Source organism: Astyanax mexicanus, chromosome 20 (genome assembly GCF_023375975.1).
Source record: "Astyanax mexicanus isolate ESR-SI-001 chromosome 20, AstMex3_surface, whole genome shotgun sequence".
Classification (NCBI taxonomy): Eukaryota; Metazoa; Chordata; class Actinopteri; order Characiformes; family Acestrorhamphidae; genus Astyanax; species Astyanax mexicanus.
In genome coordinates, this window is record NC_064427.1 from 23,492,451 (window position 1) to 23,499,002 (window position 6,552).

Sequence of the window (6,552 nt, forward strand, 5' to 3'; positions counted from 1 at the left end):
TCGATACCAAATTTTGCTGTATAGCACAGCCCTAATATGAACTCTATACAGCGCCCACTGTTGGCCACTGGCATTGCAATTTTTGCACTTGCAGTGGTTCCAATAAAGTCTTTATCTTATCTTTTTTTTGTCTTTTTTATCTACCTTTTTATATCACGTGAATATTACTACAAACCACTAGAAGGAACATGTGAGTCCAAAATGAATGAGGGTGAATGGAGCTAAACAACTAAAAACACAAATTAAAAATAGTAACCAACCCCTATGCCAGGATATTCCTTTAATTTTGGAACAATATTAGCATTACTGTTACAATGCAAAAACATTTTTAGTACACCAGAGCATGTTTAAAAAGCTTTTTCCTGAAGCTTTAAAATGATGTCCTAACTAATAAGGACAATTTTGGTATAAAAACATTTATAAACTATGATTTTCCTCAATTACTCCATATGAACCCATTCATTTTGGACATTTTTATCTTTTCTATCCACCATTGTAATATATTCCAAACTGTTTTACAATGGTCAGGACAAAAATAAACAAAAAACAAAAATGAATGAATTGCTGTATCTTGTGGAAATGGTGCTTAAGCTTTGTTTAGATCAGCGGTTTTCTAGTTGGGGGCCACAATTTGGAACTAGGTGGGCCAAAGAAAAATATTAGAGATTATATAAGAGCTGATTTTTAAAGGGGCACTAAACCCCCCAATTTTGGCTGACTCCATGCTCAGCTCAAATTTGAAAAAGGGTAAAAAAAAATAGAAGGGGTAGTTTGGGAGGTGCACAGGGTGATGTATGGGTTTAGAGGTGGGGCAGATGGGGGGCTGATTGGCTAAGCTGCAGCACCAGCTATTTTTTTTTTTTTTTTACCACACTTACCACAATAATGCGTTTTTAAAGGTTAGGATAGGTTTATAAATAAATGTAAGCAGGACTGGTATGTTTTATTACTTCAAAGGAACACATTTCACATTTCTTTGGTTACATCTTTTCTGTCTAGTTCTTCAGTTTTGTCCATTCATAATTAATAGATTTTGCCATATCTTATGAAATTAAACGTATTACATTATAAAAATAAATAACAATTATCTCAGGTCCCATCCGTGCTTTCTTGCATCCATATGTGAAGCCAACATGTAGCCCAATGATAAATCCTTCTGGACCCCACATGGCATGTTATCTGGGAATTAAAGAAAAACCCATGTCCAAACTTTGGAGAACTGTCACAGCTTTTATTTTTTTTTAAGGTCTCTGTTTTACACTCTCTTATTCTCACCAGTCTCAAATTACTATACTCCCGTTTGTGTCTGTGGTTTATATGACGCACATAAAAGCGTCACAGTTAGGCTTGTATCAGGGGAGGGAGGGAAATGACTGCTTTTAATCTGTTTTTAAAGGAACTGCTGACCTCTGTTGGTTAAACCCTGACAGTGACTTTTAAAGGAACAGCACATCATGCATTTTCAGAGAGGTCTCCGGTGCTTTTACAGCAAATTTATATAAAAAAACACTTTTAGTTTAGTTTAGTTAAATCACCTGATAGGGAGGCATGATTAAAAGTGTGTCTCATTTGAAGTGCGGTTGTGCTTATCTTTTGACGCACTGTTGAAACATTGCATCATGTTTACCACTTCACACTTACACGGCTAGAGGAAGCGAGGAGGAAGAACAGCAGTGTCAGGGGATGAACAACCACGTGTCATCATTATAGTTATTAGGCTTGCTCTCTCTTTCTCTCTCTCTCTCTCTCTCTTTTGCTCTTTCTCTCTTTGCTCACACACACTCGTTCTGTCTTTTGCACCCATTTATTAGTGTTCTGTGTTGCCTGTATGTAGTTTAACCCCACAGACAGGCCTATATTTACTACACTGTGCACCTTTCACTAGGTGACACTCAGGTTTTAAACAGGCCTATGTTTCTAGTATCTAGCTTCCCATGACTTTTGCACTGTAAGATATATGTGTGTGGGATCTCCTGCATTAAATGTGGATGTGGAGATTTCTGAGTTGCTTGTCTGTTCACATGGACAAATCTAACCAGATGCTGCCAGTCACAATCATTATTACTCACTGTGAGCACTGTCCACTGTGGGTGATAATTAATGCAGACTCTCAAACTCTCAAAGAATCTCAAACGAGCCACAAACCTTTTTTACCCAATCGCGTTTGTGAAAGAGAGAGAGAGAGAGGGAGAGAAAGGTGCTCTGCAAAACAGAGAGGCTTTTTCTTTGCAAAGAGTCTGTGAGTCAGCTAATCAGTTTTTAGTGTGGTGGGCAGTGTTTTTTTCCCCCTTCTGGATGGGATGCGTCCAGGAGCATCATGGCACCCATCAAAATGAATTTCTCTACAACCTAATTCTGAGACTTTTGGCATGTTGCACTGAGTTGCACATGTGGTGCACACTACTTTGTATGTGTAGCTTAATAAATATGACCAAAGGATGCTCATATAAATCTTATATTTTAATTATGTATTGTTCATGGTAACCTTTAGTTTTCTTCCTGAAGGCATTGCAACCCAAAACGTTGTTCTAGGTGCAACTATTCCTGCAACTATTTCTTTTAATGATAATAATTGCATATAAAAGGGTTTCTATGGTAACTATGGCAACATCTTTAGGTTTAATTTAGGTTTAAAGAGTGTAGCTACTAAGTCTCAAGATTATTCACTAAATAATAAGTCTAATATTTAATAGATTAATTTAATATGTTTTTTTTAAGAGTTTTTTTTTTTTTTTTTTTTTACCAGAAGAGAAGCGTACACTGCAGGCCTGTGAGTGTTTTTTCAGTTGCGACGCAAAACGGAAATGGCTGCATTTTCATACAGGAAAAAGGACGGCTTTCTTTGCCAATCTGCTTTCAGCCCGTCACTCCGGCTTTGCAGGAGTTAAAAAGAAGCTGTAATGCTTTAAACCCCTCTGTTTTAAACCATTTTTTTATTCAGTATTGCAGCATTAACACATTAATATACTGCACACACACACACTAATATACACATATTGCTGCAGTACATACATTTAAACTCTGTTAAATGTGAACGCACACTTGCAGCACTTGCAGTGACTAAAACCTGTGTTCATGTGGTTTAAAGCGATTCTAAAAACAAGGTTATACCACAAACAGGAAGCTGAGGTGGTTGCTAAAGGGAACAGTCGAGAAACGGCTTAACCTGTTCTTCAGAACAATTCAAGGAAGTATTTACAGTTTCTACTACAGTACTGCAGCTCCCAGCAGCACCCGGAGTCAATCAGATGAGCAGATGTTGTGACTCCATCTCCTCCTCCTGCTTAGTGGCTTATTTTAGTCTCTAATAACAGCCCTGGCCTTTCCATGTGTAATTGGACGTTGCCTGTTAATCCCTATTATTATTTTGACGAGCAAATAAAACTCTGTTCTGTTCATTTTTTAAAGGCTTAAAAATGATGCTCAACTCCGAACCGCGTATTGAAGGCCGAGAGATGAATAGTGGGTGTGAAAGTGAAGGAGCAGAGCTGTGATTATGGCCCTGTAATGATGATGCCATGATGAGAAAAAAAGGAAAAAGGGACAATAGGAAGGTGCTACAGTGTGAAAAAACAGCCTGAAAATCTTAGCAAGTGAAATGATCAAATTTGAAGGCAATTAATCAGTAACCTTTTACTTGAATGGTCTATTGTTGATGCCTTGTACAGTAAAAACTCAACTAACATTCAACTGAATAACAGGAAAACAGGAAATAAAAAAGATAAAATAAGATTTCTGTGTGGGAGGGACAAGTTTAACGGAAATTGGCACTTAATGAAAACGTGTTTTGTTAATTAACGGTCACTGCAGGCGCTAAAACCGGGCTAACATAGTCGGAGAGCTGTTTGTTTGGATTTTAGCATAGCTAGCTAGCTAACTTGTCCTGGTGCTGTCCTTCTTTCTCCGCCCTCCTCCGGCTCTTGGAGGTAGGCGGTCTGTCACAAAACCTGGACATATCAGCCAATAGCATTCGCTAAGGGAGATGACTCTGACCCCGCCCCCAAACTACACCTCAAAACTATACCTTTCAACACTAGCCCTCAAAAGCCTTAATAGGGCAAAAAGGACAGCAGCAGGCAATTTGCATAGTGAGCAAGGGCAAGTGTTAATAAGAAAAAAACACACAAGAGGAGAGAGCGAGTTGCTCAATGTTAAAACAAGCAGGTTTATTTTTTTGCCTGGTATATTTGGCCCCCGACTTTTGACATTAATGTGACACCATAGGAGACAATATAAAAAATAATAATAGTTAAGAATTTTTTTTATGGCCTTAAAACAATCAAACAATACCGTGCTCCAATGAGGTTTGAGATAATAAATAGGACACTGTGTGCAATGGAAAAAAATGGAAAAAAAAAAACTGCTGTAAACATGCCTACTCTCCTCCTACACTGTACAGAGTGAGATGATCCAGTTTACCACTTGGGAAATTCCCCTCCTGCTGACACACAATATCTTAAAGGTGAAGGCAACTGCACACCCTTGTCAAGTGCTACTATATGATAATACAGAGTTACATATTCTGTCTTCCAGAAAACATCTTTTCCAGGGATGTTGAGAGATTCTGTCTATAGCAAATTGTGCATTATTTAGGTTTTCAACTGTATCTTGTATAATGCCCTTCTGCTATCATTTGAATTCTCAACCAAGGTGACGACCATCTGACGACCCTCAATCCCCAAAGATGATACCCCAAGTGTGCTCACTTTATCCCCACATTATAACTCCTATCCTTCCTATTCCTGAACCCCCTGCAGTGTTTAAAGCAGTTTGCAGTGTATGTAGGGTCCTCCTGAAATGTTTTTGTTAGTCAGACGGACATAGAGAGAGATGACTGTTTGACACTGTTGACCACCTAAGCTGTGCCTCCTGACTTCTGAATCTGACTCCTGATTCCTAAAGGCTGAATTCCTAACAACTTGGTGCCGTGACCCGGATGGCGTATTGAATATCTAAATTGAATATCTATGCATTTTTCAACAAGATAATGCAAAACCACCTTCTGCACATCACAGTTTAAAGCCACTGCACATCGACACAACATTAGGCTGTGACAAACTAAGGAAGTAGAAAATATGGCTCCTGCATTCCGGGGGGTTAAATCCACAACCTTGTGGTCCCAAACCCACTTCTTTAACTTTTAGCCACAGCTGCTTCCTTCCCTTTACTGGAAAATCAGTAAGAAATTCATATTAGCAGACGCTGTTATTTTAAGACATAAGAAACATGTGTGGTGTGTGAGTTATTCACCATGTTAGCCAATCACTGAAGTCTGCTGAGGTATTCTTAAGCTGAACTGTGGCTTTAATAAAGAACAAAGTTATCTTGTTTGATGACTGAGGTCACACACACTTAGTGTGCTGGCTTACTTGTATTTACTAGCCTTCACAACAGTGGCTAAGCTAACAGGCAGGATTGCGCAGCACAGGGATTCCCAGGGGCTGTATAACATAGTCATACTTTTGTATTACACTGAAAACTGATTCATAAAAACAAGAAAAAGAGATAAAATCCTGAGTTCCTGAAATGATTATGCTCTTAAAATTGTCACTGACTGAAATGGATCCTTACTCCCCCACTAGTTCTGCAATAAATAGGGATATAATATTTAATTTTGTAAATAGCGACAGATACACTAATAAATTTGGACACATCTTGTTGCATCAGCACTGGTCACAACACAAACTTGATTAGCTGAGAAGTGTTTAAAGCTCCGTACACAAAAAATTATTTCTGATTTGAATCAGTCTTTAAATCTTTGACAGTTGCGTATGTTATGTTGGAATATACGCTTCCCATTAAAGCAACTGTCTGTAAATTTGAGTGATTTGGGGATTTGGTGACCTCTCTGGTGAGAGTGTGTAATTGCACAGAACATGTGGAAACGTATTACTATTGCAGGTTAATGTAAACTGTAAATAGCTGTGTGAAATGCTGTGTTTTTAATTATATTTTTTTGTTCTTTCCACTTGAAAATGCTGAGTTCTTTGATTTTACCAAATTGAAAACCTTTGCAATATAATCAAGAGAAAGATGGATGATCACAGCCATGAAATCTGAAGCAGAACTGCTTGAATTTTTGCACCAGGAGTGGTATAAAATTATCCAAAAGCAGTGTGCAAGACTGGTGGAGGAGAACATGATGCCAAGATGAAAAACTGTGATTAAAAACTAGGGTTATTTCACCAAATATTGATTTCTGAACTTGTTTTCTTTGCATTATATGAGGTCTGAAAGCTCGGCATTCTTTTCGTTAATTTGACCATTTTTCATTTTCTGCAAATAAATGCTCTAAATGACAATATTTTTATTTGGAATTTGGGAGAAATGTTGTCCTTAGTTTATAGAATAAAACAACAATGTTCATTTTACTCAAACATATACCTATAAATAGCAAAATCAGAGAAACCGATTCAGAAATGATACTACTATTTTTAATAAAAAATAAATAAATCTCTAGAAAAATTTTAGAGACTGCTGCTTTTTAAACTACATTGGAAAATATGTGAAATTCAAAGAAATTCCAGCAAAAGTAATGAGACATGCAATGCA